This window comes from Gastrolobium bilobum, unplaced genomic scaffold (assembly GCF_033153095.1).
Source record: "Gastrolobium bilobum isolate Gb01-03AN ecotype WA unplaced genomic scaffold, APGP_CSIRO_Gbil_v1 utg22159, whole genome shotgun sequence".
Lineage (NCBI taxonomy): Eukaryota > Viridiplantae > Streptophyta > Magnoliopsida > Fabales > Fabaceae > Gastrolobium > Gastrolobium bilobum.
In genome coordinates, this window is record NW_026897992.1 from 27,836 (window position 1) to 41,111 (window position 13,276).

The 13,276-nt window shown below is 37.0% G+C and overlaps 1 pseudogene; it reads right to left on the reverse strand.

Annotated features, from left to right (window-relative positions):
* Positions 1-241: 241 nt before the first annotated feature.
* On the reverse strand, positions 242-11,403 carry LOC133312006 (phosphatidylinositol 4-phosphate 5-kinase 1-like; annotated as a pseudogene).
* Between the last annotated feature and the right edge of the window lie 1,873 nt (positions 11,404-13,276).

Sequence of the window (13,276 nt, forward strand, 5' to 3'; positions counted from 1 at the left end):
TGTGACAATCTCTCCCCCCACAATAAAAACAAAAAAGCATCCGTTCCATGTCCATTTGCAATGGCTATGAGAAAAATTTAGCCATCACAACAAGTAAGGTCTCCTTTCCAATCTTGGATTTAATTTTAACACCAATATCTCAGATTAAACTTTAAATCACCCATGTTTGCAGCAGTAACTGATGTATCCTGATGATGATAGTTGGTTCCAATTTAATTCCAACCGTCTTTCTCCAAGCATTTCATTTGTCCTCTACAAAGATTCTGTGAATGAAATCCCTAAACCTTTTGGAGTATAGCTTGGGATAAACGGCCGAGATCGAGGTTGAATTGACTTGCAGTGACTTGTATGCATGCTCTAGCTTTTTGCTAATATCATAATCTTGGAGAATGTCAATGATACCAAAGTAGAGGATTACATCCGAGATCTCACCATTACTCTCTGAAGGGGTAGAATTGCTACTTCCAGTACCTGTGTGCTGATCCAATCCAGCTTTACATACTCTCTCAGCTCTGGCAGGCATGTTTGTTCCCAGCCGAGGTTCCCTAGAAATATCAAGAATCACCACATTTATGGATAAAATTAGAATTTAAATCAAATATTTACAAAATTAGGATGTAAACTAACCTATTAGGAAGAAGGCCCAAGAGAAACAAGAAAAGTAAAATTTATACCTAAATCTTGCTAAAGTAATTCTGTAATTATTAATTTTCTCTCTTGGCTAGATTATATCTTTAAAGAGTAAATCCTGTAACTATAGTTTAGAAAGTAAGAAAAACATAAACTTATCTATTTTTAAATCAAACATTTTCTATTTTTATGTTACTGGCACAAGTCTTCAAGTCCTAGCAACAATTACTGCTCCATCAATATCACTGTCAATTAACAAATAGCTTTGCAAAGAAGGTTTTTCCACTTTTCAGAAATATCAAATGACCCCACCAGCATTTGCTGTCAACAAAACTGCCTCAAATTTTGCCATGAAAACTTCAGTCATTTGTGGTACATCTCAACCAACAGGATCATATTCATTAAAGCAGATAACTAAATCACCCACCCCTAAATCACATCGACAGGAGAATGGAAAATATAATGTTGATTCATCTGTCATTGCTTGGTTTCTACATGACTTGTGGTCCAGATCCTCTTAGCTATTTGCATGTTCATGTGTGATATTGATAGTTTAAGACCGTAGCATTTTGCTTCTGTTTGTTATATGCCTGGGTCCAGACAGACTAAAGCTCAAGCACAGGGCACATACAAAAAAATGTAAGCAGTCGCTACCAATGGGTGCAAGCAATAGAAACAAAAATGCTAAATTCCCTATAAATCATCTAGTCATAAAATGCGGCAACTAAGAATGGTCTATGTTAAGTCGAATCCAAATTCCCTTAATTAACTTTATTTCTACAATGAATGCTGGGTTAGAATTCACATAACAGCTTGAGCTGATATTAATTGAACTTTATCAAGATTTCTAAATCCGCAAACATTGTCTTTTTAGGAATATAAATGAATATGGAGGAGGACAATCTTAACAGTTCATTTTCGTTACTTCATAGCAATTAATTCTACATGTTGAAACAACAAAGACAACTATATACAGGGATAAAGAGAGAAAAGGCATACCGGCCTATGGGTATCCTCTTCATATCCTGCATCTCATCGTTTTGCATGTCTCTCTTGCCTGCCAAATCCATATTCCCACAGATTTTTAATCTCTTTTGGATCCATTAAGTTTACATGAGAAAAGGAAACATGGAACTAGGAAGTAAGAAGACATATACCTGAACACAACTCATTTGGTGAACTTTTTATTTCATCAAGTGAGTAATCATCACGAAAATGAAGGCCAATCAGAAAACTGTAATCCATTATCCCCTCGGCTTCCAGGAATTCACAGTCTCTATCAATTTGCCTGAGCATAAGTCATTACAAAAGACCAACTCTGAGAACATCACAAAACATGTTGAAAGTAAAAGCAATACGCAACTTGGCAGCACATTCTTTACCCTTTAAGCTCTTGAAACCTAGACTGTTCCAGGCGAAAGACAAAACTAAGATCAAGGTCTTTAAGAGTGGTAGTCTCATCAATCTCCTCCTGCGGCTTATCTGTTGTGCGCTTATGAGAAGAACCTTTGAGGTCAAACCGCTTATGAATCTGATACTCCGAACAGAATACATTCCCCATTACAACAAACCGAGTCTGTTTATTCATATCATAGCGTTCATAACATTGTGACAAGCATTCGTGTAGTATATCAGTTTATAGCAAATTTTAAATTTGAAAAATCATACCTTCTGACCTCCAATAGGTTTGACACAATGTAAGCCCAGGAATTTTGTTACCATGGAGTTCTTGTACTGAGAAACATGTTGATAGTAACTTCGAAGCATCCTGATGAGCACCTGACATGGCCACCAACTAATTATTGAATACCCAGGGGAAAAAGCATGGTGACCAAAATCCGAAAGTGAGATTTTACCTTCCTTAATATAGGTTTATAGTTTTCTCATCAAATTTAATGCATCTTCAAGTCTAGTAGAGGCTAGAAACTAACCTTGACTGCAGACTTCTTCAAGGTCCAGAGTGAGGTAAAAAAAGCTCCCGCTTTTGCCAGGGGAAGACATCTCTCTAAGTGTATCACTGCCGCAAATAGCAAGGGTATGGGCAAGGAGCCTGCAAAAGGCGACTCCCTTAAGCCCAAAGGAAAATCCAATAAGAAAAAGGGCAAAGAGAAGGGTAAGAGTGCACCCAAGGACAAAAGCGATGATGTATGCTTCCATTGTGGCAAGAATGGCCATTGGAAGAGGAATTGTCCAGACTACCTGACGAGTGTGAAGGAGCATGGTGATGCTTCTACCTCAGGTATTTACATGATTGAGATAAATTATTCTTGTGCTAATCCGACTTCATGGGTATTGGATACCGGTTATGGTTCTTATAATCTGCAATGTGATTGCAGGTGCTTAGGAGCCCTAGAAGATTGGAGAAGAACGAGGTGGACCTCCGCGTTGGTGATGGAGCAAGAGTTGCTGCTCATGCTGGTGGAGATACCAACTTCATTAGCCTACGGGCCTCTTATTGCATTTTAATAATTGTCTTTATGTTTCCAGCATTTCTAGAAACATTATTTCTATTTCTTGTTTAGAACAAGATGGTTTTGCTTTCACTATTAGGGACGGTACATTTTCTATCATTTTGAATGATATTATTTTTGGTACTGCTTCTTTAATAAATGGCTTGTATGTTTTGGAAATGGGAACTGAAGTGCTCAATGTAGATGTGAAATGACCTAGGATAGATAATCAATCCTATCTTTGGCACTATAGACTAGGGCACATAAATGAAACAAGATTGTCTAGGATGCATAGAGATGGATACCTAGATTCCAAGGATTTGGAATCCTATGGACAATGTGAATCTTGTCTAGCTGGGAAAATAATTCATCAAAAGCCCAATGGGCTTGAGATTCATAGGGCTAGTGAGTTATTAGAACTCATTAACTCTGATGTATGTGGCCCAATGTCTATTGAGGCTAGAGGAGGATACTCCTATTTCATTACCTTTACTGATGAAGTAGAGAAACATCGTGGCAAGATGACTAAGTCATTGCGATCAGATCATGGTGGTGAATATCTGAGCCATGAGTTTCAGGATTATCTAAGAGAAAATGGAATTCTCTCGCAGTTTACTGCACTTTACACACCACACCAAAATGGTGTCTCCGAAAGGAGAAACAAGACCTTGTTAGACATGGTTAGGTCTATGATGAGTGAGACTCAACTTCCAAAAATGTTTTGGGGATATGCCTTAGACACAGCGGCATACCTTCTAAATAGGGTACCGTCTAAATCTGTTCAGACCACACCATATAAGATATGGAACGGGAAGAGACCCAACCTGAGTTACCTCAGGGTATGGGGATCGCTGGCTTATGACAAAGCGTTGGTATCAGATAAGCTTAGTGCTGAGAGTACTAAATGTCTATTTGTGGGGTATCCCAAGGTTCTAAGGGATACTGCTTTTACTCTAAGAATGAACACAAGGTGTTTGTGTCCAGGAATGCTGAGTTCCTTGAGAAGGATTTGATCTCTCAAGGAGCCAGTGGGAGTAAGATTGATCTTGAAGAAGTACAAGAACCACAAGAACAAATTGAGGAACCGAGTCTGCTCCGCAGGCGACGTTCTCCAATGGAGAAGTAAACACACAACTCCGTAGATGTACGAGGGTCATCCATCCACCTGAGAGGTATGGGTTTGTGATTGAGAATCAGCAAATCGTCGAGGATGATGAACCAAGTAACTACGAAGAGGCAGTCAAGGATGTTGACTCTTCTAGATGGCTCAAAGCCATGAAATCTGAAATGGATTCGATGTATCAAAACAAGGTATGGACCTTGGTTCCTAAACCGCAAGGAATAGTTCCTATCGGTAACAAATAGTTCCTACAAAGCTAGGTTGGTGGCGAAAGGGTATCGTCAAAGGCAAGGAGTTGAATATGATGAGACTTTCTCACCGGTTGCCATGATCAAATCTATTAGGATCATGCTTGCAATAGTAGCAGGCATCAAGGAGTTGGAATATTCGTTTTGATGAAATCGTTAAGAGTAACGGTTTTATCAAGAACGAGGATGAACCTTGTGTTTACAAGAAGGTTAGTGAGAGTAATGTCGTCTTCCTGGTACTTTATGTAGATGACATATTTTTTAATAGGAAATGACATCCCCACATTACAAATAACGAAAGAGTGGCTTTCAAAAGGCTTCACCATGAAGGATTTGGGAGAAGCGGCCTTTATACTTGGTATAAAGATCTATAGAGATAGATCCAAGAGGCTGCTGGGTTTATCTCAATCCACGTATGTTGACAAAATGTTAAAAAGGTTTAGCATGGAAGGGTGAAAAGGGGTTTTCTTCCTGTCAGTCATGGGGTACATCTTTCAAAGGCTATGTGTCCTAAGTCACAGCCTGAGAAGGATCGCATGAGTGGAATTCCATACGCTTCGGCTATTGGATCCATCATGTATGCCATGATATGTACGAGACCAGATGTCTCATATGCTTTAAGCATTACGAGCAGATACCAGTCTGACCCTGGAGAGGGTCACTGGACAGCAGTCAAGACCATCCTTAAGTACTTAAGAAGAACTAAGGATGCGTTTCTGGTCTATGGTGGGGTTGATGAGCTTTCAGTGAAAGGGTTCACTGATGCCAACTTTCAGAGTGACAAAGATGACTGTAAGTCACAATCAGTGTTCGTGTTCACCTTAAATGGTGGGGCAGTATCTTGGAAGAGTTCTAAGCAGGAGACAACAGCAGATTCAAAGACAGAAGCTGAATACAAAGCTGCTTCAGAAGCGGCTAAGGAGGCCGTGTGGATCAAGAAGTTCATATCTGAACTAAGGGTGGTTCCAAGCGTAGATGAGCCCATACAGTTGCTTTACGAAAGCACTGGAGCCATTGCGTAGTCAAAGAAACCTAGGTCTCATCAAAGATCTAAACACGTGCTCCGCAGATATCACCTGATTAGAGTAATCATTGATAGGATGGATGTAAAGATGGATTATGTTCCCACAGATGATAACCTAGCCAATTCTCTGACAAAGGTTGTTTCTCAGAGAAAACATGATAGTCATTATGAGGCTTTGGGTATACGACTTAGGTCTGATTGGCTCTAGGCCAAGTGGGAGCTTGTTAGTATATGGATGTCCTAGAGACAATCTTTTGATTAGATTAGGACATAAGTGTACCTTTGTATTGTCGCAAATAAATAATAAGCACTCTTTATCCTGTTTCATATTATGTCTCGATATTATTGTTAATATATATTATGAATAAACTGGATAAACCCCTTGGAATAGAACAGGTATCTCTTGAGTATTTGTGATGAGATCACAATCATGAGGATTCAAGGATACCGCACGTTTATTCCTAATTTTATGTTCCTAGTCTAGAGACACTGAGAATGGGGATCAGTGATCTCGGATAAGACTAGCACGACTTATCTACTTGTATACGGATACAAGGTAAAGACCTTATGTGCTACAGATATGGAGATGTCTTAGCTAAAGTCGTGGGTGGACCTATAAGGGTATAGCTCGCACTGAACAGACCCACAAAGAGACTCTATGAGGAAATCTCACAGAGAGTATCATTAGAGTAGTCTCTTTATATTTGGGTATGTCTTTCCTTAGACCAGAAGTTATTACCTAGACTGTTTTCTAGAAGGCATGCTTTGACTGTATACCTCGTCTGCCTGAAACATGGAGACTCATAGGTATACTGTTGGGCTTGTCCTGAAAGAGCACAGGGCTAGGGTGATAAGCTGAAGGAATTCGTCAAATCTCTGTGAGAGATTAGGTTATCTGTAAACCGGAGAAATCGGGATGACATTTACAGGGACTCGGGAATCTATGCATAGTAAAAGAGATCATGAGATGATCTGCCTTTAGAGTCGGTAAATTGAAGATTCCCTATTTCAAATAAAGCTTACCCTAAACCGCAAGGGTTGATACATTTCCTTACCCTAGGTTGATGGGAAGGTAACCGAGACGAAGGGAAATACAAACAGCAACCAAATATGTGTAATAGGATGATCAAGTCATTAATCTAACTAGTTCTGGGGCAACAAAGCATTGCTAGTGCTCTGTGTTGTCATTAGATGGGTTGTGGGCTTATTGGGCCCAAACCCATTTATGTCAGTGGCTATGTTGGACCTAATGGGTCACACGCTAACACCTAATTGTCTAGATGAACTAGCATTAAAGGTATTGGGCCTAATAATGGTCATTAGTCCAAGAAGTATTTTGGAAGTCCACCTTGAGGGTGGAGGGCGCATGGATCACAGTAATTGGCTTGGATAGTCCAAGACACTACTAATTAATTTAATTGGTTAAATTAATTATAAACATTTAAATTTTGAATTTTGAAATTTTGAATTTGAATTTTGAATTTTGAATTTGAATTTTGAAATTCCAATTTTGAATTTGAAATTTGAAATTTGAAATTTGAATTTTGAAATTTGAATTTTGAAATTTGAATTTTGAAATTTGAATTTTGAAATTTGAAATTTGAATTTGAATTTGAATTTGAATGTTTGAAAGTTTGAATTTGAATGTTTGAATATTCGAATTTAAATATTTGAATTCAAATTTGAATTGGCTATGAAAAGTTGTTTCATAACAAAAGGATAAGATAAGATCTTGTTGGAACAAATCACTAGTATCAAGAGGAGATCTTTTGGACATGATCCAAGAAGATTGGGGGCACTGATTTTGGCTGTTGGTGAGTGTCATTTAGTCATCAAAATCAGCTCCAAAAGATACGGTCTGTTGGGAGAATATTTGAGGGAGTTGATTCAAGTTTGAATGCAACTACTCAAACGTATCTGGACTCCTTTTGGGACTGAATGGGGCGCACAGTATGAGTGGTCATGTGATGACCATCAGGTCAGAATCTTGATTATATAAAGACCTTATCTCATAAGGATTCAATGGAGAGGTTGTTGGGATTTTTGAATTGCAACAACTCCTTTATCTCCTCATTTGTTGTGCGCCACTTTAATGGGATTTTGAAGTGAAAAATCTGATTTCACTTATTTATTCCCTCACTCTCTTGTGCAATAGATAAGTGTGTTCCTCCTTAGGGTTTTTGAAAAAATACCTAGCCATTCTCTCCTCCTTCCATGCGCCACCTTGTGAGGTTTTCTCTCTGAAAACATCACTCTTCTAAACACATTTGCCTAGCCTCCTCTTTCATACATTGAGCGCATAGCAAGCCTCATTGTGGTGATCAATTGGTGGTTCCACAAGAAGGAGTTCTTGCATCTAGACACGGGTGGTGTGGATCAACGTTAGAGGGTTTGAACCCTTCAGACCTGACCTTGATCATCCTGAAGTTTCACGAACAAGGTATAATATACGTCTTAAAGCACGTATCTTGATATGCATGTGTGTTCCGCTAGCGAAAAATTTTGTTTTTCCCTATCACATGCCTCGACCTTCAAGGTCATTTTACTTTCATTGAGTACCATCCTATCACGCCACATCATTTTACAAACATAGCACGGTATGAATGGGTGGGATTATACGTTATGCCAACTACCTCTTTCCCTTAATTGCTTCATTCTAATTCAAATTAATATTAATAATGTTATATTAACAACGAGTTTGACAATCTATGCCAAATTGGATCGGTTGGGCTTTGGGGTTTTGACTTGCATGGCAACGAAGAAAATGTCTGTATACCTATAAAAAAAAATTGAAAGAAAGAAAGAAAAGATAATATATGCCAATAGCCATAAATAGTAAATAAAACTTAGATAGATTCTAGGATTCACCTGTCCAAAATAGAATTAATCGAGCCCATTAGAATGTTTAGAATTAATTATTATAATTTCCTATTATTATAATTTTACTTAGTCTAATATACGATAAATATATACATAATGGGATATGGAGTAGTTATTTTGATTATTAGTAATAGGTGATTACAGGAATCATGATTGTTGTTGATATCTCTCGCTCTTTGTCTATTTAAATTCTTATTCTATGGAATGAAATTATTAGAGAAAAAGAAATATTTTGTGCACTTTTTTATCTTTTTGAAACTGGATTTTCTAAAATGAATTCAAATCTTCTATTTTCTTTTAAAACAGGTGTACGTAACAGGAATTTCAAATATTGATTGGTATAAATAAAATAAAAATATAAGAAAATAACGCTTATCAGGAAATATTTCATCATTCATTATTTACTATCATAGTCATTAGTGATTCCCTAATTAATCCTAATTGCATTATTTATATTGTCTTTTAGAATAAAATCTCTATATGTACACGCTGAATACAATTCCCGTACAACGAAATACCTATTCCCTTACAAAAAAAGGAAAAAAAAAATATTTGTGGCAATGATAATAAAAATAAGAATAATATAAACAGGGTTATTTTTTTATCATCTATAATAAAAAATATATCCAACACTTAACACTCCCTTCCTATTGAAAATATTTTGACTACAAAAAAAACGTATTTTCGTACAAATTGTAAAATCATAAAATCACATATTTATCTTCTTCTTCGGATTTGATTTTGCATTAAACCATTGTTCCCAGAGAGTAAGCAGCGTCTCTTGCAACCTAGCAGTGGCAACCTCTATAATTAAAAGCTTTGTTTAGTGTCTAATGAAAAGTTGAGAAAATCGAATGGCAATAATATTACTGTTGCTGCTTCGAAGAATGGGAATATAAGAGAAGTTAGAGAGAGAGTGAGAGAGATAAACACCAATTGGGATTAGAGAAAAAAATCAAGATATCAAGTGAGAGAGAGAAACTGGTAACTGCCACAACGGATGTATTCATCACTCAATTCAGTATATTTTCTTTTGTGAAGAGAAAATACCATTTTCATTTAATTCAAATCTTCTTAAATATTTCCTATCATATCTTAAATTTTTTTTGACAGATGTATGATATATTTAATGCACCAAAAAAGTTTTGAGCACCAACTCTTTATGTTTTCTACTTTAATTTTTGAAAATATGCACTTTTAAGTTAACAGATCTTTTTATGTTGAATAAAATAATATATAAATTATTTTAAAAAACATCGTAATCATAATATAAAAGTTTATCAATGATAACAAAAAAGATTTTTTTTATTAAAATTGATAATTATAAAATTAATTTTATATGATTATCCTGGGATATTTTATTTCGGTTTCCGCACACTTATGCTACACTTGCTTTGCGTTTGTTGGTTGGTTGGTTTGTTTGTTTGTGAACATGTGCATTGCAATTCCACGTGAATTTTGGGACTCTTGAATGTTAATTTCTCCTTCTCATAATGCCATTGGCACCTAAATTTCGGCGTGGTCTATTATTGTATTCATATGCAGTGGCGGAATTATAAATTTGATTTTGTGTATGCACATTTAGGGTGAGAGTTTGGGGACAGCACCTTCGGAAATTTTTTAAAAGAAAATTTAAATATATTAAAAAAGTATAAACAAGAAAAAAAAAACTTTAACTTGGCCACTTTTAAAAAAGTATAAACAAGAAAACATAAAAAAAACTGTTAATCTCTCTCACTCTCTCTCTAACTTGTCTATTTGATTCAAAGCAGCAACAGTAACATTGCTTGCCACAAAAAAACTTGAAAAATCACGCTGCGATTTCTCCTCCACTTGATGAAAATTCGCCACTGCTACGGTGAATAATTGGTCTAGATTAAGGTTTGGAGGGTTTGGAGCTAATAAGGTTTAATGCAAAGAAAAACAAAGAAGAAGCTTTTAATTATAGCCGGCCATGCGGACGCGGCGCGTGTAGGTTGGGCTTATGTTAGTTAAAATCCCAATTAAAAGCTATTGGGATTTTAAGATTTTACGGAAAATTTTTATGGTCGGACGGTTTCATCAAAATTCCAAATACTTTTATGATTTTTTACGGGAACACGTACCGTGGGTTGTGGGTTTTATTTTAAACTTCGGCAAGAAAAGTTACGGTAATGGTGACGTGTATGAAGGGTCATGGAGTTGCAACGGATTCTTAACATCCCCATCAACCTCAAAAGCGGGACTCCTCTGCAACAGTCCAAAACCAACATCATCACCATTCTCCGATTTACAACCATCCCTGTAAAACTTAGAAGCCTTCACATTATCAACAATGTCACAAGTGATATCCCCAGCTTCACCATCAAGCTCCCAAATGCAAATCCTGTGAAAACTCACACTCTTAGACCCATCAACAGACTCACTCTTCTTCATACTCAACTTCTCATTCACGAACTCTTTCCCCCAATTCCCAACAGTGGTGCTCCCATCACGCCAAGTGAAAACACCTTCCCCATTCGAAACCCCGTTCTCCCAATACCCTTCGTAACGGTTCCCGTTCTGCCACGTCAGCACCCCCTTCCCCGATATTGCACCACCCTTCCACTCCCCAACATATTCGTTCCCGTCCTTCCACATATACCTCCCCTCACCCTCCTGCAAGTTGCAACTCCATGATCCTTCATACACGTCACCATTGTCGTAACATTTCTTGCTGAACCCGTGTTTCCAGTCGAAAACCCACGACCCACGGTACGTGTTCCCGTCGACGCTAATGAATGTTCCGTAACCGTCCATCCGACCGTTAACGAACTCTCCTTCATAACGGTTGCTGTTCTGCCACGTCAGCACCCCTTTCCCCGATATCGCACCACCCTTCCACTCCCCAACATACTCGTCCCCGTTCTTCCACATATACCTCCCCTCACCCTCCTGCAAGTTGCAACACCATGACCCTTCATACACGTAACCACTACCGTAACATTTCTTTCCGAACTCGTGTTTCCTGTCGGAAACCCACGACCCACGGTACGTGTTCCCGTCGATGCTAAGGAATGTTCCATAATACATATAGAGATTTTATTCTAAAAGACAATATAAATAATGCAATTAGGATTAATTAGGGAATCAATAATGACTATGATAGTAAATAATGAAATATTTATTGATTTTATAGGATGATGAAATATTTCCTGATAAGCGTTATTTTCTTATATTTTTAGTTTATTTATACCAATCAATATTTGAAATTCTTGTTACGTACACCTGTTTTAAAAGAAAATAGAAGATTTGAATTCATTTTAGAAAATCCAGTTTCAAAAAGAAAAAAAGTGCACAAAATATTTCTTTTTCTCTAATAATTTCATTCCATAGAATAAGAATTTAAATAGACAAAGAGCGAGAGATATCAACAACAATCATGATTCCTGTAATCACCTATTACTAATAATCAAAATAACTACTCCATATCCCATTATGTATATATTTATCGTATATTAGACTAAGTAAAATTATAATAATAGGAAATTATAATAATTAATTCTAAACATCCTAATGGGCTCGATTAATTCTATTTTGGACAGGTGAATCCTAGAATCTATCTAAGTTTTATTTACTATTTATGGCTATTGGCATATATTATCTTTTCTTTCTTTCTTTCAATTTTTTTTTATAGGTATACAGACATTTTCTTCGTTGCCATGCAAGTCAAAACCCCAAAGCCCAACCGATCCAATTTGGCATAGATTGTCAAACTCGTTGTTAATATAACATTATTAATATTAATTTGAATTAGAATGAAGCAATTAAGGGAAAGAGTTAGTTGGCATAACGTATAATCCCACCCATTCATATCGTGTTATGTTTGTAAAATGATGTGGCGTGATAGGATGGTACTCAATGAAAGTAAAATGACCTTGAAGGTCGAGGCATGTGATAGGGAAAAACAAAATTTTTCGCTAGCGGAACACACATGCATATCAAGATACGTGCTTTAAGACGTATATTATACCTTGTTCGTGAAACTTCAGGATGATCAAGGTCAGGTCTGAAGGGTTCAAACCCTCTAACGTTGATCCACACCACCCGTGTCTAGATGCAAGAACTCCTTCTTGTGGAACCACCAATTGATCACCACAATGAGGCTTGCTATGCGCTCAATGTATGAAAGAGGAGGCTAGGCAAATGTGTTTAGAAGAGTGATGTTTTCAGAGAGAAAACCTCACAAGGTGGCGCATGGAAGGAGGAGAGAATGGCTAGGTATTTTTTCAAAAACCCTAAGGAGGAACACACTTATCTATTGCACAAGAGAGTGAGGGAATAAATAAGTGAAATCAGATTTTTCACTTCAAAATCCCATTAAAGTGGCGCACAACAAATGAGGAGATAAAGGAGTTGTTGCAATTCAAAAATCCCAACAACCTCTCCATTGAATCCTTATGAGATAAGGTCTTTATATAATCAAGATTCTGACCTGATGGTCATCACATGACCACTCATACTGTGCGCCCCATTCAGTCCCAAAAGGAGTCCAGATACGTTTGAGTAGTTGCATTCAAACTTGAATCAACTCCCTCAAATATTCTCCCAACAGACCGTATCTTTTGGAGCTGATTTTGATGACTAAATGACACTCACCAACAGCCAAAATCAGTGCCCCAATCTTCTTGGATCATGTCCAAAAGATCTCCTCTTGATACTAGTGATTTGTTCCAACAAGATCTTATCTTATCCTTTTGTTATGAAACAACTTTTCATAGCCAATTCAAATTTGAATTCAAATATTTAAATTCGAATATTCAAACATTCAAATTCAAACTTTCAAACATTCAAATTCAATTAGTAGTGTCTTGGACTATCCAAGCCAATTACTGTGATCCATGCGCCCTCCACCCTCAAGGTGGACTTCCAAAATACTTCTTGGACTAATGACCATTATTAGGCA